The sequence below is a fragment of the Ursus maritimus genome, unplaced genomic scaffold (assembly GCF_017311325.1).
Source record: "Ursus maritimus isolate PB19 unplaced genomic scaffold, ASM1731132v1 scaffold_4, whole genome shotgun sequence".
Classification (NCBI taxonomy): Eukaryota; Metazoa; Chordata; class Mammalia; order Carnivora; family Ursidae; genus Ursus; species Ursus maritimus.
The window spans coordinates 20768389-20795658 of NW_024426552.1; positions in this window are offsets into that span (position 1 = coordinate 20768389).

A 27270-nucleotide genomic window follows, 5' to 3' on the forward strand; every position below is an offset into this window, starting at 1 on the left:
AGAAAAAAAGATGGATTATTAGTGTAATGAATTCTGACAGACATGAAACATGAAATATATGAACATTGTATTTTCTGGGACGATATATATTATGTAATAGTTGCTTTATAAATATAGTTCATCTTCGAAGATAACATCAATGAAAACCAAAGGGCTAAAGCAAGAGACCCTAACCCTATCTTGTTCTATCCAAAATTTGCATATTGTTTTACTAGTTTGGATTTTGAAATATGATCATGTTACAAATTATTTGATTGGATGTCACTAATAGATTCAAGTAAATCAATTTATGGATGAAAATTGGGCCAAAGGAACAAATTAGCATATTGATTATGATATTTTAGAATTGTAGATATGCTGCACTTTTTTTTTTTTAGATTTTATGTATTTATTTGACAGAGAGAGAGACAGCCAGCAAGAGAGGCAACACAAGCAGGGGGAGTGGGAGAGGAAGAAGCAGGCTCCCAACGGAGCAGGGAGCCTGATGTGGGGCTCGATTACAGGACTCTGGGATCAGGCCCTGACCCAAAGGCAGACGCTTAACGACTGAGCCACCCAGGCGGTCCTATGTTGCACTTTTTTAAAACTCACTAAATTACAAATCTAAATAACCTTTATTATTTTTCTTTTCTATTTCCTATCTTGTTTTTCTCAACAATGATTCAAGGCATCCTACTTCATAATCTCTTGGGTTGTCAGTATTTTTTTTTTTTTGTAAGTTCCTCAGGTACTGTTACAAACCTCCTGTTTTAAAATCCCTACCACAAAACTTGAGTACTGTTTTTCTTTGTCTTTCTTTCTTTGTCTTTCTTTCTTTCTTTCTTTCTTTCTTTCTTTCTTTCTTTCTTTCTTTCTTTCTTTCATTTTCTTTTCTTTTTTTTAAGAATTTACTTATTTATTTGATGGAGAGAGAGAGCACAAGCAGGGGGAACTGTAGGCAGAGCGAGAAGCAATGTGGCTCCATCCCAGGACCCTGGGATCATGACCTGAGCTGAAGGCAGATGCTTAACCAAATGAGCCACCCAGGCACCCAAGTACTGGTTTTCTTATAAATCTTCCCTCATGCCATTTAAGAGTGACAGAGCTTTCAATCTACATGGAACAGAAAATAAGGGCAAGAAGGATTGCACATGTGCCTTGAAGCTCACCAGGATTAGATAGGCATGCTTCAACATGGAAATGATGTTTAAACTCCCCAATACTTTAATCTTATAGACTTATATTTTCATGCAAGACTATTATATACTACTTAACTTCTTAGTTATTGAGTTACTAAATCTTGCATTAAAGAGAAAATGAATTCTGTCTTATTAATGTACTAAGAAGAATGTCAGCCACACGATGTAGAAAATTTCCTACTGCTCACAAGCAAACTGATATAAGTAGTTTTGTTTTGAGTTAGCCACGTTTTGCATTGATGCTTTATTGTATTTTAGATGACAAATTCCAATCAGTTTAACCTTTTGCTCATTAATTCATTTTATTGAGGTTGTCTGGTTAAGTCCTGATAAATATCTTTACCTGTAATATTTTGGTCTATATTTATCCTGTTACCAGATTATAATGCAAGCGTGTATTATATGAAGTCAAAAATGTACTTTCAGAGATACTTTATTTTAAAACTGCTAGAGTAGAAAGTATAGTTCAGTAAAATAATCAATATTAAAATATAATGTTTAATATTTCAGTTTCAAATTAATTTTCACTTATTAAGTTTCAAATTAATTTCAAATCAGAAATTCTATTTAAATTTATACATTTTGCTGTAATATCACTACAATAGGACTTAGGTTGACTTAAGTGATACACATGATAGATATTTTAAGTGATATTTACTATATGTCAGGTATTAGTCTAAGTGTTTAGTATGTATTAACATAATTAAATTTCACATAATCCCACGATATAGTTACATTGTATTTTTCATTTTAGTAGTGTTGAATTTCAGTCGTGAGAAGTTCAGTAAGTTTTGCAAGGTCAAATGCTACCGAATTTTGAGGTGGTTACAAACCCAGGCAGTATAATTAAAGAACTCACAATCTTTATCCCTTTGCTATACTAAATTGTAGAATTCCATTTTTACTACTAATTTATATAATAGAAAACTACTCTTACAATTAATGCATTTTAAAATAAAATGTACATAGTGTATAAATAGTAAAATTAACAGAAAAATTGTAAAAGGAACTCACCTTTAAAATGGAAAAAAATCCAGTTTGGTAATTAATTTATCAATAAACATTATATAACATTAAGGAAAGTGCAGCAATATTTATGATAAAGAACAGATATGCAAACAATCCTTTGCATCACACCCATATCTCAGATTTAAAAGCACAGAAATTTCAATAAAATTCTAGAAACTAAAATTAAGGTTAGAAGAGCCACAAAATATTTGCAGTAGGTACGACAAATAATTCTGACATTTATGGTATAGAAATTCATTCAAATTCAGAATAAATTTGGTAGTTCACCAAACATAAAAATTAAAATATTTATTGTCAGTAACAAAAGAAAAATAAATTGCAGAAAATATATGGAAATGGAAAATATGTTATGAATAAAATAGCTTCTATTTTGGTAGTGTTTCATTGTCCCAATAAAAAATTTAGTAGAATTTTATTGTTAACAATCTTGGATCCCACAGAAAGTGATATGATAAGATGATGTGGAGGCAAGAGTGCTCATCGTGTAAGATCTGGGCATCTCATCTTTACATAGTTATGGAAAATAAATTAACAAGATAAGGAAAACTTAATATTCTCCCAAATAATTGTGTTTGGGCAGATTAAAGTAGTTCCCTATATAAGATTTTAGGTGTCAGTAACATGAGTTCGATGTTATGTATTATTATGCCTCATCTCAGAAGAATATCATATAATTGTTTTGAATTAAAATTAGGAAGTTGAAATAAAAATAGTGAAAATATGTAACTATTTGAAACCATACATATATATATTACATGAATACACATGAATCAAAGAGCTAGGTGGAATGATAAATGAATATTTTCTTGGTGTAAATGATGTTTAAATTTAACAAATAAAAATATATGTGATTTATAAATATATGCACATTTAGCCCTATATAGATATGCCTCAGTATTCTTATGATTTCCTTTCCATAAATGGAGAGAAAGGGAAACCAGATACAGACATTTTTGAAGCAAATGAAATGGCATTTATTAATACAGACCAGAATTATTACAGTTTATTAACTTTCTACCAAAACCACCATCAGGGTATAAGTGTGCATATTATTATCTTTTATCATAAATCTTATCACTGCAAACTTTTTTCCTAAGAGAAACTTTTGTCTAGCCTTTTCTTTGGCCATGATCCCATCATAACCACAATGGCTTAAACTCTTTCTGTGTTTTGATTTAGTCTAGAGCTAGGGTCTGCGTACTGAGGATCTCAATTCCGACCCTCCACTGTTTCCGTAAATGGCATTTTATTGGAACACAGCTACAACCATATGTTTTGTATTGTCTGTGGTTGCTTTTACTAACAGCAGAATTGAGTAGTTATGACAGACTGTATTTGTCATGAAGCCTAAAATATTAACTATTAAGGCCATTAGGAAAAGTTTGCCACTGCCCTAGAGCAGGAGACTGTAATGTTAGAATTCCCTGAATCATGACTTCTGTTTACAATTCCAAGAAGTTTCTAAACTCCTGCTGGCATATCATTAAACAAATAGAATGTAGAAAAGAAATTTTTGTCATGGAGTGTGCGTGTGTATTGGGGAAAGAATAATCCCTTTTATTCAGTTCTTCTAAGGATTTAATAACTTTGGTTTTGGGAATCAGAGCATGAGATTGACAATAAAGATAAATAGACAATATGAAATATATATATAACTGCATAATCTAGGTACCATATAACAGATTGTGCTTCTAAATTTATATGGGTTGGTAGTAGAATATTTTATGTTGAATTTATAAACTCAGTGATACACACTTGTAGGCAGACAACCACATACACTTCGTATTTATTAAGCTCATGCTATCCCATGAGCATACTTAATAAATCATTTGCTGGATTCTGACTCCAAATATGCTATTTTTTGCCTTTGAGTATGCTTACATTTTGTCATGACCATGCCCTGATCTGTTGCTGTGGTATAATGCTGAGTCTGGTATGTGTAGGCTACAGCCTAATTTGTTCTATTTTAATGATGTGCATTAAATTGCCCTAGTGCACCTTGACTTCTTACAATCAATTAACATGATTAATATGTCTAAAAATGACAGTGTGTTTTAAAAATAGCACTATAAGTCACTGTTTAGGTTGAATATATCTTATGAAATTAGCAGGTGAGTATTTTCTGTAGCTGATGATTAAGGTTGCTATTCTGGGAAAGTGACAACATATAAATATATCTCAGGGAAGAAGACATGGATATTTTGTCCCAATTAATGTCTGCACATCTTGACCCTTCTGTTTACATGACAGATAGCCAACGTGGGTCTCATTTGTAAGGATGACCTATTTTAAGAGAGAGTATGATTAAAGAAAAACTGATCTAAGAACCAGTCCTGAAGGCTGCCCTTTCATTTGCTCACAACATACAGAAATGCTTCTTATCCTAAAAAATAAACCTCCCAAATCCCATTTTGTGACTTTATTTTTGTTGAAATAATGAATTTCCCCAAATATTTATTCCCTTTTTATCAATAATGCCAACTCTCTAGGAGGTAAACAGAAAATGTCTCTATGTTAGTTTTTATATGTGACAACATTTAATAACAAAGTATCATATTTTCTTTGTACTAGTAATAATAAACATAAAAACCCCTCTAAAAATAGCACGATTGCCTTGCTGCTTCCTTAAGATGGCATTTGTATATGATGTTGGGGGGATTTTAATTACTCAACAGAAGTATTAGTTTCAGCCTTAATCGTAGGCAGTGTATTTAATTATTCACTGTATACAGTTGGAGGTTCACTAAGTCTTAATTGTACATGTGTCATTCCTATCACCACCCATTTTCAAATACCAAGTAGAAGAGACCTAAGTGAATAATATATTAAATACAGCAATACATAATCAGAAAACATTTCTTAAGCATCTATTATAGGAAAAGCATCCAAGGGAGTAATGGGATGGAGAGTGAGAATGGTTTCTGTTTGTTGATTCGCTTGTTTTCATCTTCCCAGTGTATAATAAATTGTTGGACCAGTTTTCAGTCAAGAGATCTATTCAGTTTTTGTTTTGTTTTGTTTTGTCTGTCTTATTTTGAGAGAGAAAGAGAGTGAGGAGAGGGACAGAGGGAGAGAATGTCAAGCAGACGCCATGTGAGAATGGAGCCCTATGAGAGGCTCGATCTCATGAAGCTGAGATCAGGACTCCGGCCGAAATCAAGAGTTCAGTGTTTAACCGAGTCCTGCAGTTGTTCCAAGAAATCTATTAAGTTAAAATATTATCAGAATGCATATAGTTGATCACTAGGGTAGAAACAATCTTATAAGAAAATTTCAAAAATTCAGCATAAAGATTGGATAACAAATTTACTAATTCAGAGATTAAGATTAGTTCTAATAAAAAAGAAAGTAAATAAAAATGAAAATTTCAGAACTAAAGATAGCTGCTTATGTTATCTATAGTTCCTTTTTAAAGATTTTTCTCTGAGTATAAATAGAGTGAAGAGTTTTTAACAGGCAATGCTTAATTCAAGCTGTTTTGTTTTGTTTTTTAATGATGGATGATGGAATAAAATGTTAAGAATTGTGTATGCTAAGAGATAGTCTATAAAATAAAAATCAGAATCATGATTTAAACAGAATTTTAATGACAAAGATGATGGTGCTAAGAAATGGAATTAAAATTCAGTATGGATCAAGATTAATTCCCATATTTCAGTCAAAAATAAATGACCTGTACAGCACTGGCTACCAAGGGTTTTCGTTCACTGCAATCTACATCATTCTACAAATACGGTCTGCATAAAGTCAATGCAGACTAGGTTGGATAACAGAAGTCTAGGATTCATAACAATTGAAGCTCTGCTTCTGAAATCACATCTTGACTATGTGTTTATTTATGAAGCTAATTTGCAAAATTGGATGTTGTCAGATAAACATATTCAGGAGATTAGAAAACTAAAGCCCTTCGTATTCGATTTAGTGAAATGAAACTACCTGCAGCGTTAGAAGAAAAAAAATACGGAAAACTACTATCATGAAATGAAATTGTTGGTTCACAACCTTGGGAGTTGCACATGAAATGTGAAACTGCCACCCCCCCCCCCATGAAAGGCGAAGAGAAACAGAAGAAAGGAGTAGACCACTACAGAATGTTAAGATGGCAGTTTAGATCGGCCAAAGCAACCTTTTTCATGACACAACTCCAAAGGCAAGAGAAACAAAAGATAAAATGAACTTATGGGACTTCATCAAGATAAAAAGCTTCTGCACAGCCAAGGAAACAGTCAAAAAAACTAAGAGGCACCCCATTGAATGGGAGAAGATATTTGCAAATAACACTACAGATAAAAGACTGGTATCCAAGATCTACAAAGAACTTCTCAAACTCAATACACGAGAAACAAATAAACAAATTAAAAAATGGGCAGAAGATATGAACAGAAACTTTTCCAATGAAGACATACAAATGGCTAACAGACACATGAAAAAATGTTCAAAATCATTAGCCATCAGGGAAATTCAAATCTAAACCACACTGAGATACCACCTTACGCCAGTTAGAATGGCAAAAATAGACAAGGCAAGAAGCAACAATTGTTGGAGAGGATGTGGAGAAAGGGGATCCCTCCTACATTGTTGGTGGGAATGCAAGTTGGTACAGCCACTCAGGAAAACAGTGTGGAGGTCCCTTAGAAAGTTAAAAATTGAGCTACCTTATGACCCAGCCATTGCACTACTGGGTGTTTACCCCAAAGATACAGACGTAGTGAAGAGGAGGGCCATATGCACCCCAATGTTCATAGCAGCAATGTCCACAATAGCTAAATCGTGGAAGGAGCCGAGATGCCCTTCAACAGATGACTGGATTAAGAAGTTGTGGTCCATATATACAATGGAATATTACTCAGCTATCAGAAAGAATGAGTTCTCAACATTTGCTGCAACATGGACGGCACTGGAGGAGATAATGCTAAGTGAAATAAGTCAAGCAGAGAAAGACAACTATCATATGATTTCTCTCATCTATGGAACATAAGAACTAGGATGATCAGTAGGGGAAAAAAGGGATAAAGAAAGGGGGGGTAATCAGAGGGGGGAATGAAACATGAGAGACTATAGACTATGAGAAACAAACTGAGGGCCTCAGAGGGGAGGGGGGTGGGGGAATGGGATAGGCTGGTGATGGGTAGTAAGGAGGGCATGTATTGCATGATACACTCGGTGCTATACGCAACTAATGAATCATCAAACTTTACATTGGAAACCAGGAATGTACTGTATGGTGAATAACATAATATAATAAAAAATCATTAAAAAAAAAGATGGCAGTTTAGATAAGCAATGGGACTTATCTAAGAGATTTGTTTTTGTTGGCTGCAAGAGAACATCTCCTCAGCCTCCGTCCAGAATCTTACAAGTTTACATAGAAGGCTTAACTGAGATCAGTCACATATTCAGGCCAGAGGATCTTAAAACACCTTACTCTCTCAAGGCTGTGTCCTTGGAATGGCTGCTAGTGCGGGAATAGTATACTGAATGTAGATTCCAAGGGCTCTGGAGAGGGCGAGGATCCTCTCTGATTGCCTCCTCCCGCTCTGGGGTAAACCGGAAGTCAGGCCCTCTCATGCTATCTCCCAACAGCAAACTTCCTATATTTAAAGGATTGCCCCATGAGAAAGATGGATGCCTACTGTTTTGGGAGCATTACTAGGATCAGATGGATGAAGTGGTTGATGCAGTTTTCGGCTGACCAGGAACAATTTTGCAATAATGAGAAAAATCACCAATTGAGATATGTCACCTTGTGAGAAAACACTTTCAGTTATGTAGCACAGGCAATTCTTATTGCACTAGATATATGTGTTGTATTAAATGTCCTCTAACATTTCTTTCAAGTCCACAAGTCTATGATTAATTTTGCCTAAACATTGGCTTGTTCGGTTAATGTAAGCATATTGGGAACAATTGATTTGTGCTCATTCTTTGTCAGGAAAATGCAAAATCTTGCATCTTGTTTTTATTTTTTTAAACAGCCATAGATAGTAGTAGTATTTTTAATAAAGTACTATTAATATATATTAGAAAGATGAGTAATTAAAGAAAAACCTTTGACAATTATCCTAAGCTAAAAAATATGTGTTACATCTCATAGTAATCTTTTAGGCTCTAGATGTTCCTTATGTAACTGTTTCTCACATTTAAATGTGTTTTAGCATGATTTTTAGAGTGCCTTTTGCAGCCTTATGTATCAAGTTAGCAACAAGATGTCTCTGCATATACTGCCATGACATGTAGCTTGCACACTTACATTTGTTGCTGTGTTTTGAATTTGTATCATTCCTCACAAGCATAACTACACACAGTGTTAATCAAAATCTTGACAACGATTTTGCCTGACAAAATTATGATTTGCACAACTATTATTTTCATGATATTGTATCATTCACTAGTAGATAACTATGGTCACAATTATAAAATAGAACAAATTTATTTAGAGGTTTCTATCTTGGTAAGCTGTTTGGTGCTTCATTGATATCAAATTGTAATATTTCAACTTCACAAAAGGATCACTGGAGATGGTAATTTCATTTACTAATCAATTAAAATTCCCCCGAGAAATGTGCTTCAAGGAGGATAATGTGGCTTTCTATTCACTAAGTGTGCTGGGCCTGGTTGGGCCATAGGAGTTGGCTCAATTATTTCCTTTTCTGCTAGGGTGGTGTGTTTCTGAAATCAAAAATGTAAAGATCCCTGCACTTGAGGAGCATTACTTTGACGATCCTCTGTAAATATTTGGCTGTCAGAATTTTAACTTATAGTAATATACCAATCCCAAGGGAAATCCATTATCATTATAGAGAACAAAGCATGTCAAGGGGAGATTATTCTGCTTAGAGTGTTTGTATTTACTTCCAGTAGTGTTCTTTTCAATTTGGTAGGGCCCTAAAGGGAATGGAACAAATTTCTTTAGGTTCTACATTTTGGCAAAATGATCTGAAAATATACATGACTCAAATTTACTTCTGAAGTGATCTCTGTAGTCTCTGATTGTTGTCAAGATTCTGATGTTCAAAATGACAGCTTCGTATCCCTAGTCACTGAAGAAATCAAGAATGGAAAAATTATTAATGAGACTCATTATTTTGTCATTTATAAGATTTTGTTAGAGTTTTCACGCTTCCATATATTTTATAGGTTGTTCTATAATAATTTATCGTGCAAAATAATCTTGTAGTAAAAATATGTAGCAAGTAGAAAGGGAGATAATATGTAATAAGAAAAATATAACTAATCTACAATTTCTAATTTTTTTCATTGGGGGAGTTTGCAAGTATTTCAGTGTCTGAAAGTGTATAAGAATAGTATTTTCATGCTATATTAAGCAAGTGGAAATTAGAATAAATATTTCAGAAATTATTAAATCTATGTCCTACACGTAGAAAAAAGATTATGCATTATATATAGAACTATATGCATGTGTGTATATATACATATATATACACATATATACTCTAACATATATAATGTATAGTATATGTATACTATATATATAGTAACATAAATGTAAATGTAAAATGTATATTTTGTATAATACAATTTGGGGACCAAATTCTGAAAAAAATAAAATGAATCCAGTAAGTATTCAAATAGAAGTGGTGAAAATATTTTAAAATTTCAAAACTGAATAATTATTGGACTTAATACCAGCAATTGTGCGGGACATTCACTAAACAAAAGTGCATAAAATTAATATGCCCACTTTTGGAAGGTTTCAATCCGAAGATAAAACAACAAATAGAAAAGTAAATCAAAACTATTTGTTTCATGCTACGATTGTAATCATTAAAGTGCATTTTAAGAGCCCTGGATAAAGACATGAGACCAGACTGGAGAAAGTAAAAGGGTAGTCACTGAACACATTTTGGAAGTACTAAAACTAAACTGTAACACAAAGGTCTTGTCAGGTTGAACATGAAGCTATGAATATGGCACTATTTTATGGAATGATCAAGGCTGAGTGAATATGATAGGGCAACAAGAGAGAAAGTGGCCGTAACAGTTCTTTGGAAGAATGGGATAACTTCCTGTGGCTGAATGATGAGTTCTGTTGAGGTTATTGTGAGACCACGAAGAGTGGCTAAGGTCAGATTTAAAGAGATGAGCGGGACCCAGATTCCACAGATTCCAATCAGCTGGATCTGTAATGGCTTCCCTTCTTTTGAAGTTTAACTAAAGGCACTTCTTTCTTTCTTTTTTTTTTATTTCAAGTTTTTATTTAAATTCTAGTTAGTTCACATATAGTGTAATATTGGTTTCAGGAGTAGAATTTAGTGATTCACCACTTACATAGAGCATCCAGTGCTCATCACAACAAGAAGGCACTTCTTTCCTAAAGGGAGAAGCTCACTCTCTCTTCTCCATGTCCTGTGATCATGCCCCAAACACTGATTACTACTAACTTCTATCTGATGACTTACATCTCAGTACTTGCTTATTCACTTCTAATTTATTTCTAATCCTCACCTTGAAGCAGATATTTCAAGTCCCTGTTTTCAAAAAGAAATGGTATCTGCAAACTAAATTAGTATGCTAATGATTCATCCATTTTACTGATGAAGATACTGAACAACAGTATGCCTTTTATAAGATCTATAGAACATTCTCATCCTTTTTAGACCAGTTAAAGAAACAATAATGATGATGGACTGACGAAGAAAGAAGAACAAATGCTATAATATGGTTTTATGAAAACATATGCAATATGTATTATTATTGACCTAAATAGCCATTATTTCAAAAATCTTACACAACAATTTAGTCCAAGCAATGCTGTATAAATACAAATCCTGTTTTTTTTTTTTTCATCTTATTTATAGGACTTCAGATTATGTTAAATTTTAGCACTGGTGTTTTAGAAAAAATATATATTCTTTACATGCAGAATTAAAAGAGAACATATGACTTATTTTCCAGTCTTTGACAAACCATGAGTTCACTTGCTTCTGGGACTCCAGCCAGGAGGATGGTGATATTCAAATAATGTTGTTTCCCTGTTGTGATATTTATTATTCAACTAATTTTTTGATGCTTTCATCTCCTATGGTCAGGAGTAGTAAGAAATCCCTTAATTACTTTCTATTTCACATAGAGCTGCTTTGGGTAATCTTAGAAAACAAATTCTAATTAAGAAACTTAAAAAAAAAAAAAAAGCTCAATTCTACCTATGCTCTTTAGCCATTGCTGAAAATATGGGTCAGCAAAACACAAGTGATAATAAAATTATTCAAAACTTTGTTTCAAATTTCTTCCAGTTTTATGATTTTTAAGTTTTTTTTTATTTTTAGGTATGTAATTTAAGACTATGATAATGAAATTTTGAATTTCTTTCAATGAATTTGATGGCCATGACATTTCCTAGGCATGCTGGTCCATTTTTGACATTAATGGTTACAGACACAGGTTAATCAGAATTTTTCCTCTTTAAAAATAAAAACATTATGATCACAACAGATTTGATTGAATATTGATTAAATTCATCTGATCAGATCTCTGCAAAGCTTGCTTGATGAAGTTATTGATATGATCAATATTAAGTCATATTTCGAATGTGTAAAATTAAGTTTAATTTTTCATTTTGTACTGTAGATGCAAACGTTACTCAGGTTCATACATTTGAAAGAATCCACAACATACATGAGAGCTCACATAAGCATCTAACAAAGGTAAATAATACAATACAGCAAGAGGAGAGTTCAGGAAATTTGGGGAGGTCCAAGAGACTTATAGGCACAACTCCTCAGGGGCCTTCTTCTCACAAGTACTCTACTCTTGAAATGGAACCAACATTTGTGTTGAATTTGGCTTGAAGAAAAATCAAGGAGGCAGATATTTCTTGTGGGGGTTTTTATGCCTCACTAGTCATGTAGCCTAGATAGTAAGGGAGCTTAAAGCATGAAGACACAGTTTGTTGGGACCCCTTAAGAATACCCTCAGGCTCAATGATTTACTATAACTTATAGGACTTAGAGAAGCTGCTATGCTTCTGGTATAATTATACTATTGTCATGGTGAAAGTATACAGACTAAAATAAACAAAGGGGAAAGGCACATGGGGCAAAGTCTGAAGACACAAGGCGCAAATTTCCAGATGTCCTCTCCCAGTAGGCTTGCTCAGGCCTGTGTAATTCTCTCAACAATGATGTGTGACAACATATGCCAAGTGTTCCCAACCAGGGTAGCTCATCTGAGCCTGGATGTCCAAGGTATTTACTGGGGGTCAGTCACTTATGCCCACAGTGTCTGCATGCTTAACCTCAGCTTGTTGGGCTCTAGCTTCCAAGCAACTATCAGCCATTCACCATGGATAATGTTTTTAGTATAAACTCTCTGAACAAATTAGTACCCTGTGCCCAAAGGCCACAGGCATAAAAAACAAACATTTTTATCATCATGCAAAATATTTCAAGGCCTTGGAGCTCATCTCCCAGAAGCCAGATATAGGCCAGTTGGAAAGACGGGCCTTTCTTGGGAATGTTCAGGGCTGGAGTAACCAGGGTCTGTGGATTAAATCTTTCCTACGCACAAACGTTTTTCAGTAAATTGTTTTCAAGATACAATAATGAACTAGAGAAGAAATTGGTATATTAAAAACAAGTTAAAAGACAAAGCAGCCTATTTCAGTTTATGGGTTTATTTGAAGCATTATACAAGCAAATAATCACTAATAGCTCTGTGTGTGTGTGTGATATTTATGAAGCAATTAATAATTATGGCACTAGATTTTTAGCATAATAATAATAATGTGGGTATATAACTAGACCTTATTCTATAGATTTGCATGCAGAAGTATTTAGAAATTTAATTAAATTAGATATCTGTGTTTTATTCACAATAATTTGTAGTTAGAGAAGATGAGAGTATAAATGAAACAGTTTTTGCCATGAGATGATAATTGTATTAATTGAGCGATAACATGAGGGTTTATTATATTCTGCCATAATTACATGTCTAAATATTCATATGTGAAAATACATTTAAATAATTAAGAAGAAAAATGGGTCATTAAAAATAATTCCAATAATTTGAATGGGTACTGAGTAGACTGATGGATTATTGCTAATCTTGTTAGATTTGATATAGTTAAAATAGTTTTGTAAGAAAATGTATTTTTAAGATCCATTGCAATGTATTTTGCTTGAAATAACATAATTTAACATACTTAACAAAATAAAGAGGGTGAGACTAGATGAAACAAAGTAAAATGTTGATAGGTACTGGGTAGGATAGCATGTACATAGGAAGCTATTCACAACTTAATTTTATGTGAGCGCATGCGTGCATGTGTGTGTGTGTTTGGTGTGTTTTAAATGAATAAAAATCAAAGAAATTGGACACTAAGTATAGAATGAACATCAATTTCCTAGATATGCTAAGTAATGCATAGTCATGTCTCAGATTTTTTGAAGAGAATTATTAATAGTTTACTTTATGGCACATTTCACAAGGAGATGGCTTTTTTAATTTTTTATTTATTTATTTATTTTTTATTTATTTTTTTGAGAGAGAGAGAGAGAGAAAGGGTGAATGGGGGGACGGGGAGAGGGAGAGAGAGAGAGAATCCCAAGCAGGCTGCAGGACCCTGAGATCACGACCCGAGATGGAACCAAGAGTCGGATGCTTAAGCAACTGAACCACCCAAGTGCCCCTGGCCTTTTTAAAAAGCATTTGGTGCTAATTTAAAAATGAATGTCTTAGTATAACTGTAAATATATCCCCTGTTCTATTTCTAGCATATAAGGTATTATGCTTCATGCATGTTTTGAATCTATGGGTTTTTATTCCCCTCCATATGTGTCAGGAGCATTTGGAACAAGAAAATATTAACTTCCTGAAATTCTCTCTTCTTCTATGTGCAGGTATATTAAAGTAACCCCTTCTTTCCTTATTTATTACTTTCCTGTACTTTCATCACTTTTCAGTATTTTTCAACTCTTGTTCTCACTTGTGGATATTTCCCAAGATTTTGTCAGCACTTATCTTCTGAATGTATTCATTAAGAATTTACTTAACCCAGACCTCCTTCCTGTGTTCTTTCTCCAATTTTTTAACTTTCCTTTGACTGTTTTTTATGCTTATTAGCCAACATTCACCTGAGTTCAATATGGATGGCACTGACATAATCGCATCACGCTTTAAACTAGAGCTTCATCACCATCTTATTAATTTTCATCATGATCTCCTTAGTTTTCATCGGGAAAATATGTTTCTATGGGTTTTGTAGGTATAAAAAATGTAGTTATAATTTGACTCATTCTTCTTCTTCATCCACCATACCTAATTAATCAGCAGCTAACATTGTTTTCACCTTCATTTTACTCCTCTTTGTCTCTTACTTTACTCCACTGACCAACCCCACCCACAATTTCAACCTCTTACCATTAGACCATTTTAGTCCCACACTAATTAACAGGTTGACTAATAGGGTTTTCTATGTATCATTTATCTAAGAATCTACTTCGTCATCTCTTTCACCCTTGGACTGAGACCTAATGTCTCCACAGGTGCTACTCTTCTGCAAAAACTGCAAATCCATTTGCATGTCAGGTAATATGTTCAACCACTTGTCCCTGATGGGCTTTTCACCATACCTCCCCGATCACCCCTAATCTTATCACATGTTACTTAATATTATTTGTTCAGTGTGTGCTCTTGCTACGTTTTCTTCTAGTTTCTAAATTGGAATGTGTATGAAGGCACAAGAAGTGAAAAGGTTATAAAATACCAACAGCTTCATATTCCTGTCCAGGAAAGATTAGAATTTGCTGCCTCTGATGTGATCCTATTTTGAAGTTGTAAGAGCAAGTAAATGCTGAATTATTAAATGTGATTAAAATAAGATTTGGGTTCTACACTCCACTGCCCTCTACCAGGTACATACTTCTGTCACTTTTCTTTTGGCTCAATAATTGTTGTCCCGCTGCCTTTCTCCTCTCTTGGTAGATTGGTCCCCATCTTTTAATTGACAGGTCTTGGAAGAGCATATCCCAGGAATTCTGGCTGGTATTGCCTTTCATATTATTGTTATTTAGACACCTTTGATTACTTCTTGCTTACTCTATTTTCAAAAAAAAAAATTAGGATAAAATAAATTTAAAAAATAAATGGAAAAACAAGAAAGAATGTCAAAAATGTTGTCTATTTTCTTAGTCCTTTAGATTATTTCCATTCTCATTACTACTTTTAATAATAGAACTGTCCGTTGTGTGTCAACGTTACTGGGTTTTTTTACTAGCTTATCTTGTTTTATTTGTATCTTTTACCTTTAGTAAGTCAAAAGTTATAGATTCACATCCAGAAAATCTGAATTACTGAGTATCTGCCTTCACCCATAATCTCCTGATATAAACATTGGTTTATATCTATAGTGTAAAAGTCAATATCAAAATTTACATAACTTGAACATGCATAAATACATCTAGTTTTCCCTTTTACATTTTTTATAAGATTTTATTTACTTATTTGAGAGAGAGTGAGCAAGAGAGAGAGAGAGCATGAGTGGAGAGAGGGGCAGAAGGAAAAGGATAAGCGGACTCCCCAGTGAGCAGGGAGCCGGACATGGGGCTCCATTGCAGGACCCTGGGATCATGATGAACTGAAGGCAGACACTTAACTGACTGAGCCACCCAGGTGTCCCCCTTTTACTTTTATTAACATGATATGCTCATATTTTCCTGATAAAAAGTCTAAGTTGCAGAAATCATCTGCATACAATGGTATTTACTTTTTCTAAATCCTATTCTTTTTACATAAATTTAATGAAATGACACATATAAAAATCCTTTTCTGATGATAAAACCAGCAATATCAGATAAAAATTCTGCCAGCACTTACACTACAGAAAAACTCATCATGTCTTACCTTATGTATTTTGGGTTACATAGCTGTACACCAAAATAAGGCCCAAGATTTTATAATCTTGGTATTTTTTTAATATACTCGAAAAAACTTGTTAAGTATGTTTGAATACCATGAGTCTTACAGTTCTTAGTTGTTAGCTAATCTCACTACGTATAAATTTGTATTTGTAGTTCAAGAAAAAATTCTAACTGTAACTCTCAAATCACATTGAGCTAGGCAATGATTAGAAATGCAATCATCACATCAAATGTATTTCCAAAGTAAATTACCTTAATTAAACAATTTGTTTAGTACAATGATTTTTATAGTTCTTTTACTCTAATTTAGCTATTAATCTCTGATTTTAACAAATAAAATTATTGAACACTAGTATTTAAAAATATCTCGTTTAAAGATCTCTCTGAAAAAAAGGAAGTATTTAAAAGTGGGTAATAACTACTTGGGATGAGCGTGCTTTAGGATTTTCTTTTCCCTTTTTTCCATATCATTGTGAAAAGCATGTTTAAGTCTTTGAGAGACTATACCAATATATATAAGAGGAAGAAACTGATGGAGGAATAAAATAAACTACAATCAACTTTTGTCTTAAAAGTTATCCGCCCCCCCACCCGGGTTAAAAATGATTAATAATGTGCTTATAATAAAATATAATTTGTAATCACTGATACAACAGGTTAGTTTTAGTTTTTATATTTACACAAATTCAAAATGAAATATAAAGAATGCATTATTAGCAAGGTCTTTATTTATAATTTTCAATTACTTTTCTAGTTTGTTAAACTGACATTCAAAATTGAGATTGTCAGATTGTAGCTAATACAAACACGGTTGTGTCTACAGATATGTCATTAGACACCCACAGATTTCTTGGTTGTGTATAACAAACTAATTAGATATTTCATTCAAATACTGAATATCTTTTTTTAAAGATTTATTTATTTATTTGAGAGAGGAGTGAGTGACAGAGAGAGAGAAAGCATGTACACAGGGTGGGGGAGGGGCAGAGGGAGAAGGAGAGAGAATCTCAAGCAGACTCCCTGCTCAGCAGGGAGTCTGACATGGGGCTCGATCTCATGACCCTAAGATCATAACCTGAGCTGAAATCAGGAGTTGGATGCTTAACCAACTGACCACCCAGGCACCCCACAAATACTGTATAACTTACACAGATTATGAGAGTATATTGAATATTTCTAATTTAAAGAAAATAAAATGTAAACTAAGTTCAGTACAAAATAACATTTTTAGTTTCTTAAATCAGATACAGAATTTTGACTGCTTAATCATCATTCTGAAGCAATGTAGACTGTAGACTATTTAACAATAAGCAAAGATAAATAAATTTGATAGTTCTGGTTGAGTCAGGAAAATAGGCCATCTATAGGAAAAACAAATGGGTTTAATATAGGAATCCGAGTTTCCATGAAAATAGGAAAGATGGGACAGCAAGAGTCATTTATTACTTCAGCCTGAAATACTCTACAGATGTACAGAAGAGTCCAGAAAGTTGATCTTTGGGGTGGTCATCCAATAAGCCATGGCTTTTTTATTTCCTTGGCTACGAAACAGAAGTTAGAAAATAAGCCTAAAAAATTATCTTTTCCAGCCACTGAGACTGTGAAAACAAGAGCTGAAAAGAAGTCAGAGGATCCGGCACATCTACCACAATGTCTGTGAGACAAGTGTCCCTCGAGGGACTGCAACACTGTCATGGCTCCTGCCACAGCCTCCCAAGTAACAGCCTTTTCCCCTTCACAGTCCTGAGCAATTCCTTTCATGAGAAAACTCTAACCTGGAACTATATACAAAAGGCGTTCAGGAAATAGAATTCCTGCCTTCTCCTTTGCAGTGCAGGCCATGTCGTAGTCGCAGGTAGTTGTAGTTCAAGTTTGACAACTATCGACTCAGGATAGGTTACTTGTTCATCAACTCAGATTCAATAGCATCCTCTTTATCTTTATTAGTTTCCAAATAAAGGTAGTAACATCACGCCTTGGCCTAACCTAATGGAATGATCTCTTCTGCATACAATATATGTCAGTTAGGATTATATCCAAAAAGTAAAACAATTGTGCATTGGCTGTGGGTATGTGTTTACACTTATGGGTACATTCATATTTATATTTACATAAGAGATATTACAGTTGATTGGCTTACAAAATTGTGTGTGGGGGATGATTAAGCCAGTCCAAAGTCTGGAGGGTCAGGAAGGGAAGATCAAGGTCAAGTTGGAGCCCCGGGCTCATGTGCTGGAGCTTACTCCCTGAATGCAGTCCGATGGTAGGAAGAGCAATTGTAGAACTATTTGTTGATTCAGCTGCTGTTTGGAGTCTCTTAGTTCAAGAAAAACATAAACAGCTTCTGGTGGTTTTACAAGCAGGCATAGAGAGGAGAGAATTTCTAGGATTAGATGCTGCATATTAGCTGTCAGAAAATATGTTGTTTTGTCAAGTGAAGAGACCCTATCTGGAAAAGCAGCTGTAATTTGAGTAACCACAAGAATTACTATAGGATAGGCTTCCGTCAACTACAAGATCAGCGCTTAAAGCAGGTCAAATAGGGAAGATGAAAGGTGAGGTGCTGGAAATCAGTACCTCTGCTATTGTCAAGCCTCTGATGGTGGCACAAATGTATTCCGTTTCTCTGGTTTGATGGGATTTGAGGGTCATTTGCATTGATAGTAGCTCTCACATCACAAGCCAGTGAATCAAGGTGGAGGTTTTGCCAGCGACTGTCCTCTATTCCAGCTATGCACACTTCCGCTGGGAAAATAACCAAAGTGTGGGGCTGGTACCCATCGACAGTACTGTGTTGTAATTCGTCAATCATCCTTTTATCACCTGTCTTCTATGAACCTGTTTTGGGTTTGAGAATCATAGTGGTACTCGAGTTCCCTGGGAGTTAGAGTATTATTACATTTCTTGAGAAAAAATAATTTTTTTAAGGTAAGCTCTATGCCCAACGTGGGGCTTGAACTCAACAATCCCAAGATCGAGAGTCACATGTTCCACAGACTGAGCCTACAAGGCAACCCTCCTGAAAATATTTCTTTACCTTAATGGCCACAGGTAAATTTGGGGAAGGCTAGGAAGAAAGTTCTATATAATTTTATGCATATATAAATTATATGTACTATATATGAAACATTATGTATATGAGAATATATATACATATTTAATATAATCTCCATATATAAACCTTCTATATATAAATATAATTTAATTTAATATAATCTCCATTTTGCAGACAGGAAATGTCTGCGAATATTATTCAGCTGGTAAGTGGGATAGCATACTTCCTAACCAGAAGGCCTGAATCTAGAATCTTTACTCTAATTTCCATATTATAATATTAATATAGCTCATTCTTCAGTAACTCTTTGAGATAAAATTCACGGAAGGAAAACCATCAAAACACTTGAACAACTAAAAATGCCCTTATTACAAGGTTCATTTGTTGGATTTTTTTTCTGGGTAATGCATCCTTAGTAGGAAAGCATTTCACCTTACCTTCTGGTGGTGGTGTTTACCAGCATATCTGTGATTTCACTTTTCCAAAATGTCATGGTAAATTTCCAGGGAGTACATCTTCTTTTATTATTTTTTTCTTCTTCATTCATCAATTGTTCGAGATCTTAATAATCCCCATTCACTATGAAAACTCATTTTTATTATTTCTGCAACATCACCTTTTGATTTATTGAATTATTTTCTCACATGAGTACTCTATTTTCAGAATACTGTTAGTTGCATGTTGGCTGCTATCACATGATCCTTTATTTTTTATATTTAAAACATTATTCTGCCACTTTGTGCTGCTTTCTGGAGATTTTTGCCAAACTATTTCAGTCTTTTATAATTTTTAAATTCATTTTGTTATTTTTTGATTTACCAAATACCCCATTTTTTAAAAATTTTCTTATAGTGTGTTGTTTCATAACTTTCTATTCTTCTTTTTTTTAAGTCAGCTCTATGCCCAATGTGGGGCTTGAACTCATGACTCTGAGATCATGAGTCCTATACTGTACCAATTGAGCCAGCCAGGCACCCCCATAACTTTCTATTCTTGATTCACAGATTAACACAATGGTTTCTACAATAGTTTTCTTAATATTACTTACACTGTTTTGATTCCCCCTGAACTTCTTTCAGTTTTATATTTTGTTGTTTTCTTTTAGTTGAAGTTTACTCAAATATATGGAGGTTCCTGTCTGAACACACGTTTACTAAATACTAAATAACTCATTGGAAGCTCAAGTGAAAAAAATCTTTTTACTGATATGGATATAGGAGTTGAACTATAGTTTAAGTTAACAGTTTTTTTTTTTTTTTTTTTTAGTTTGCTTGGTAATTGGTAATTTTACAAGCTGGAAAATAATGTTCTTGGTATACAGAACATAAAAGTTAGGATCACACTGGTCAGAATGCAGACTTCAGTCATGATTTAGTTATGCTTTTCTCCCCCCAATATTCCTCTCCACTGTTAAATGGGAATAATAACTAGAAGAATCTGTCTCTTGATTACACATCATTCTGCCTGATATCAGTGTGACCTCTACCACTTTGAGGAATAATCAGTCCTCTCCTTTACCAGTACATGTGCATCTCGGGAGAAATTATATAGAAAAACCATTATTTCTGAATAAATATGATTGATGATACATCATAACTGTACTTTCACAATGAATGAATAAAAATTAAGTGTATCAAATTTATTTGCAAACAATTATTTTCAAAGATTGAGGTAACGTTGAGATTTTTAAAAATATCTAAATGTTTTGTGTTCTGCGAAGTTTGATGTTATCATAAGCTAATTTCTCAATGCTCAATATATGTGAAATGAGATTCATTAACAATAGTGGAAATAAATCTATAAATCAATTGATCTTCTTAATTCTTTGCGATTGATTGATTCTTTAAAATTTAGATCCTAGCAGATCACAACTGCTTCTACCTTATACAAAGAGTGATTAAGAACTCATAGTTAAGTATAGAAATGTTAGTTCTGCCATTGTCTTGTTTTCTTAGACTCACACATTTATAAGTTCATTTGTAAGCATATAAATGCACAGTTCATTTATACATTTATTTGTTTAAAATCACTTTTGCATTTTATGGAGTTTGCTTTACTTTAATTTAAAATAGATGGTGTAATACATATTAATATTAGGGATAGCACTCAATATTTCCACTTGGAGAGCTCCCATTCTTGAGTTATTTTGAGTATTGTATCTGAAATATAACTGTATGAAATACGCATTATGGGGAGTCATCAGTATCAATCTGTGTCTTAAATGTTGAAAAGCTTAGTTAATTTATTTCTAATATGAAATGACCAGAAATATTAATTGTATTTCTCCTGTATCCTAATGGATCATCTCATATACCCATTGGTGTGCACACTACTTTGAAGTCTACAACTCCAAAAATGTCCACTTAGGGGTCTATATTGATCATATATTAGACTTTTTCTACATGTTTTGGGAAGCATTCTTGATTCATCAATAAAGGAAAAGGGGGACTGTCAGGTTAAAACAATTAATATTCACAACCTATAATTATTATACTTGTTGTCCCAGGAACTATATATATATATATACAGTTACATACACTTTGAAATGTACCTTTGGCTATATAAATATGCAACTGGAAAGTATCATGTATTGGATCTGATTTGGTAAACTGGCTATAGTAAACATTAATTATGAATATAAAATGTATTTTTTAAATTTGAATTCTTAGGCTATAGAAAAATCTAGGGCATGACTTTAATAATTGACAAATTTTGGCAATATGACCATGTTCTTCAGCTAATATCTCTATTTCCTTGAATAATTTCCATCAGGAAATAGGTTATTTCCATAATTATAATTAATCTTGAAATGTAATCAAAGTAATCAAAATATTGTAGTAATTACTCAGTAGATTGTTTTTATTATTACATTGTTTTTTTAAGGGAAGTCTCGGCCAAATGTCAGGGGAAAATCCTTGCTGTCTGCTAAGACCTTAATTTGTTTCTTGATTTCATTTCTAAGGCAGAGATTAAAATATTCAAAACTATAGAGGCTGACTTGTTTATTCAGTGCTTCCTTTTATTTTCTTCTCAATCTAACAATGAATATTAATAATAAATTACCTATATCAGTTTAGAAATCCCTTAAAAGCAATGCGAAAGATCTCTCTTTTAAGTTTTGTTTTGTTTCTTCTTTTTTTTAGGCTGAGGAGGACTACTGATTTCCTGCTTCATGCAATTTTTCTCTCAGAGAACCAGGAAAAAAGTTTCAACCATTCAGATTCAAGTTTTTTTTTTTTTTAAGATTTTATTTATTTCTTTGACAGACAGAGAGACAGCCAGCGAGAGAGGGAACCCAAGCAGGGGGGGTGGGAGAGGAAGAAGCAGGCTCCCAGCGAGGAGCCTGATGCAGGGCTCGATCCCAGAATGCCGGGATCACGCCCTGAGCCGAAGGCAGACGCTTAACAACTGAGCCACCCAGGCGCCCCTAGATTCAAGTTTTATTGATACAATTCGATTGTAGATCCTTCCTATTAAAAAGATTGACAGTGATGACAATAACTACCTTTTGTTTCTCTAATAACAAAACAATGGGGAAAATGATCTTGATATAGATCAAGATATGAAGAATAAAGAAAGAGACATCTTATGTATTTATATCCTACTAAATTGATATTTATGTAAATTATGTTAATTGGTTCATGCCTTGCTGTGGCATGATCCCTAATGAATTTTTCCAGTTTCCAGAAGAAAGAAGTATTGTCATGTGACAAAGAACCAGAAATCTTGACTCAAAAGACAAGATTTTCTAGGAATTCCTTGGTATGCATTGAAGCTGGTGTGTTAATTTGTATTAAAGAATTAAAAAAAAAAAAAACCTCATCCCCAAATTCTTCCCTTTTTAAATTTCATCTTTCCTGTTGTGTAGAATTGTTCAGGTCACTGTCCAAGTATATGCACTTGAGTAAAACCCAATAAGTTTAAAAAAAAACCTTTGATTTTTTTTGTATGTATGTGATCATATTTTTTTATGAATCACTTTTGGTAGAAATATTGGACAAATATACATATATTATATATAAGTATATATATTTTTTACATATATTTATATATTTTTTTTTTTTAGAGAGAGAGAATGAGTATGTGTAGGGGTAGGGGCTGAGGGAGAGGGAGAGAAAGAATCTTAAGCAGGCTCCACACTCAGCACAGAGCCCCACACAGGGCTCAATCTCACAACCCTGAGATCATGGCCTGAGCTGAAATAAAGATACTTAACCCACTTAGTCACCCAGGCACCTGAAGACAAAAATACTTTGATACATTAAGTATGTTAGAAATAGGAAGGAAATTATCTGATGTAAAGAAGAGTACATAGAGTATAGTAAAGAAAAAAATGATCCTAAAGAGTTTATCTTTTATTGCTGAACAGAGGAAACAGAAATATCATTATCATAGTTCATTATTAGTAGGTAAATATGTAAACAAAATAAGAATTTATAAATATTATTAGTACGGAGAAACCAATAAACACAATAATGAGGCTAAGACTTATTGTAATGGATGTGGTGGAATGAATTTTCCTGTAGGACATAAACACAGCATGTTTATTTTTTAAGCATATACATGTTTTAGTATCTGGTAAAAAGTAAATATAAGAATATCTAGCAATACACCAGTTTGTATAGATGCAGTAAAGGGACCTTATTTTCTCTTTTATTATTTTGAAGCATTTTATACAACAGTAATCTGTAAAGCTTTCCACCATATACTATGCATAAATTGCTAGATTTTATTTTTTAAATCTTCTATGTATCTCTACTTACCAAAAATATTGTGTTGTGACTTACTATATGAAGCTTGTGACTTTTTTTCTCTTTCCAAATACATAGTAATATTTAAATAATTCCTATGGATGAGAAAATATATTTGAAAATGATAGCATTAACTTGCATTGTACCATGTGCTGTGTTTATGCTCTAGAAAATTAAAGGGCAACATAGTTTTCCAGAGATGCTTCCTTTTTTGTTGCCCAATATAAGACAAGAGGTCTTACCAAGACAAATTTCAAAAGAAAAATTTAAGATGGGTTTACTGCTTTTCAAATAATATGGCTATCAAATTATTTGATTTAGAAGATTAAATTTTCAAACAACTGAAAATATTCACTGATGAAAATTTTTCTCAGATTTAATTACATATATTTAATAGTGAATTTATTTAGTGTTTGTATTTTTAAAATATTTTTTCATATTTGTGTTTGAGGTTACATTCAACTGTTTCTAATGAGGTGTTCTCAATTTTCAAAAGAATACTAAGAAAACTCTTTTAAATAATGACATGGGAAATAAAGGTATTTATCATAGCAGACATTGTTCAAAGTCAGTTTCTTCATGTTATAGATGAGCTTTCTACAGAAGTTTAATAATTAGGTCAGAGGATTAAGTGTTAACCTCAATCTAAAATGAAGATCATCTCATTTCTGTTAGTGTTCTTTCTATAACAATAACTACAACAATTAAATGGTAATGAAACAACAAGAACACAAGAACACAACAAACTAAGCTCTAAGCTAGTGTTTATTGAATGTTTCCAAAAGGAAATCAGATTATTTAATATTTGCATTAGCTCATACACCCTGTATACATTATTATGCAAGTATTGTTTGTATCCTAATTTTAATGAAAAAGGTGAACCCCTGTGCCTTATTTTACATGTGCATATATCTGTTTTTGTTTCTAATGTAAAGGTTTAAAAAATATCTTGTTTTGTTTGTTTTGTAAAGGCAAATGAGTAAACTATTTTGGGCCAAGTGTGTTGTAAGAAGTACAAGGTTTAAAATGTACTTGAACTAGAGGCAAAATTTATTTTTTTATAAATAAGCATAGGAAAACACATAAAATTAAAATAATATAAGCTTTTAAATGAAACTTATTAATCTTACCATAACTGGCTGTGAACCAGAAGCAAGTTACGTAAGAGATTTTCATTTGTCCCAATCTAAAAGTTCCTGAATCTGTAAAAATTATTTTTGTAATATAATTACATACCTTTGTCTTTAAAAATACATGACTTTGGACAAAAGTGTTAGTAAAAAGACAAAGGTGTTCAGCATTGTGTATAAAACACATAAAATGGATTTTGATTTAGTGTTTTTCTAATATCCATCTTAAATTTGGTATCACACAAATAGAATCTAATGTACTATAATTTATCATTAAATGTTTTTAAAGATCAGGTGAGTAAAGCATTCCTATGAGCAAACCTAGAATTAGGACAAGTCTGTTTTTTTATAGTTTTTAGCATGACATTTAAAGAAGAATTCCTTCTGTCAAAAAGAACTTGCACAGAAATAGATTCAATAAAATATGCCCATATGGAATTAGGACTCCTCTTCTCTTCCATTAATCTAATTCATTTTATTGTACAAAGTTCTCTTATAAATGCATCTGTGCACTGTGGAAATGTCACTGAATGTAATAGAGGAAATTCCTGGGAGATTTATCATGGGATGTAATTTTTAAATTACCCATATTGTTGTGCTGGACAGGATCATAGATGAAACTTATTTGAAATCACTGGTTCTTAGATGATCTTGAAAAGCTTAAAAGGTCACTGTGACTGAAACTTAAAACATATGTTAAAATGCAACAGAGAAAAATTTAGCCCAGATATAATCATCCCAATGTCTTAACGTGAAATATTTTTGGCTTCTGCTAAATTATTTTCAAGTGTTAAGGCCCGGCTTACTTTTTTTTTTTTAGTTAACAATGTATACTGTAGAGTAAAGGTGCATATGGATGAACTGATAGGCTTAAACAAATTACAAGTGGTTGGTCCAAAATGTTGATTCATTGAATATTGATGAAGAGACTGTGTCCCCGCCCTCTGAGATGTCAATTAAAGGCAGTAAATAAGAGCATGTGAATGGTTTATAAGATGCATAAGAATAATACAAATATTTATAACAGTTTTAAGGAGCTATAGGATAACAGACATATAGGCTGATAAAATTACAACTGGAGATTATATATATTTGTATATACATATACACACACATGTGGCTGGTGCATTCATTTACACAGGGAAAACTTAAAAGCCAAGCTTTTACCTCCTTAAGTAAGAATGCAGATCAAGATCACTGGCAATGCAAAAGTCAGCCTCAGAGGTAGATAAAATACTAAGTGATATCCACAGAACAACCAAGTCTCTGCATAAAAGAAAGAGAAGCTTTCAACAAAATTTAGTTTAAAACTTGGAAGTTATTTCACAAGTTTTAGTTTTCTAAGTTATATTCGACTATGACATATTTATAAGAACTTAATTTTTTTTTTTTTTAAAGATTTTATTTATTTATTCGACAGAGATAGAGACAGCCAGCGAGAGAGGGAACACAAGCAGGGGGAGTGGGAGAGGAAGAAGCAGGCTCATAGCGGAAGAGCCTGATGTGGGGCTCTATCCCATAACGCCGGGATCACGCCCTGAGCCGAAGGCAGACGCTTAACCGCTGTGCCACCCAGGCGCCCCAAGAACTTAATTTTTAATTTTATTGTATATTATTACATTTTATTAACTAATTATTAAATTTAGAAATTCATGAGAAATTTAACAGAGTTGGGGTTGAAAGTACCAGAAGAAAAAATGGATTATTTTTAAAAATAAAACAGAAAAGGGGTACCCGGGTAGCTCAGTCAGTTTAGTATCCACTTCTTGGTTTTGGCTCAGGTCATGATCGTGGGTCCCGAGATGGAGCCCCAAGTACGGTCTCCATGATCAGTTGAGAGTCGGCTTGAAGATTGTCTCCTTCTGCCCCTCTCCCCACTCACATGGGCTTGCACATTTTCTCTCTCAGAGAAATAAATAAATCTTTTTTTAAAAATTCAAAACAAAACAGAAAAAAATATCACTCAACAAAAAATACAATAGGCTGCTATAGTTCCAACTTGCATTCTTCTTCCCTCAAAGCAGAGACTGTTTAAAACCTATTTGCCTCTGGAAGATCACTGAATAAATAAATAGATGAGGTACAGTATCCAGTGTCCAGAGGGAATAAAAAAAAAAAAGAATACACTGCTCTATTTAAGATAGATCTCCTTTGAATGAGTGAAGTAATATTCATGGTTATTAAGTTCACATTAACTTCACATTTAGTTAAGGCTTGTAGAGTAATGTGTCATTTGAGACTCTCCACCCA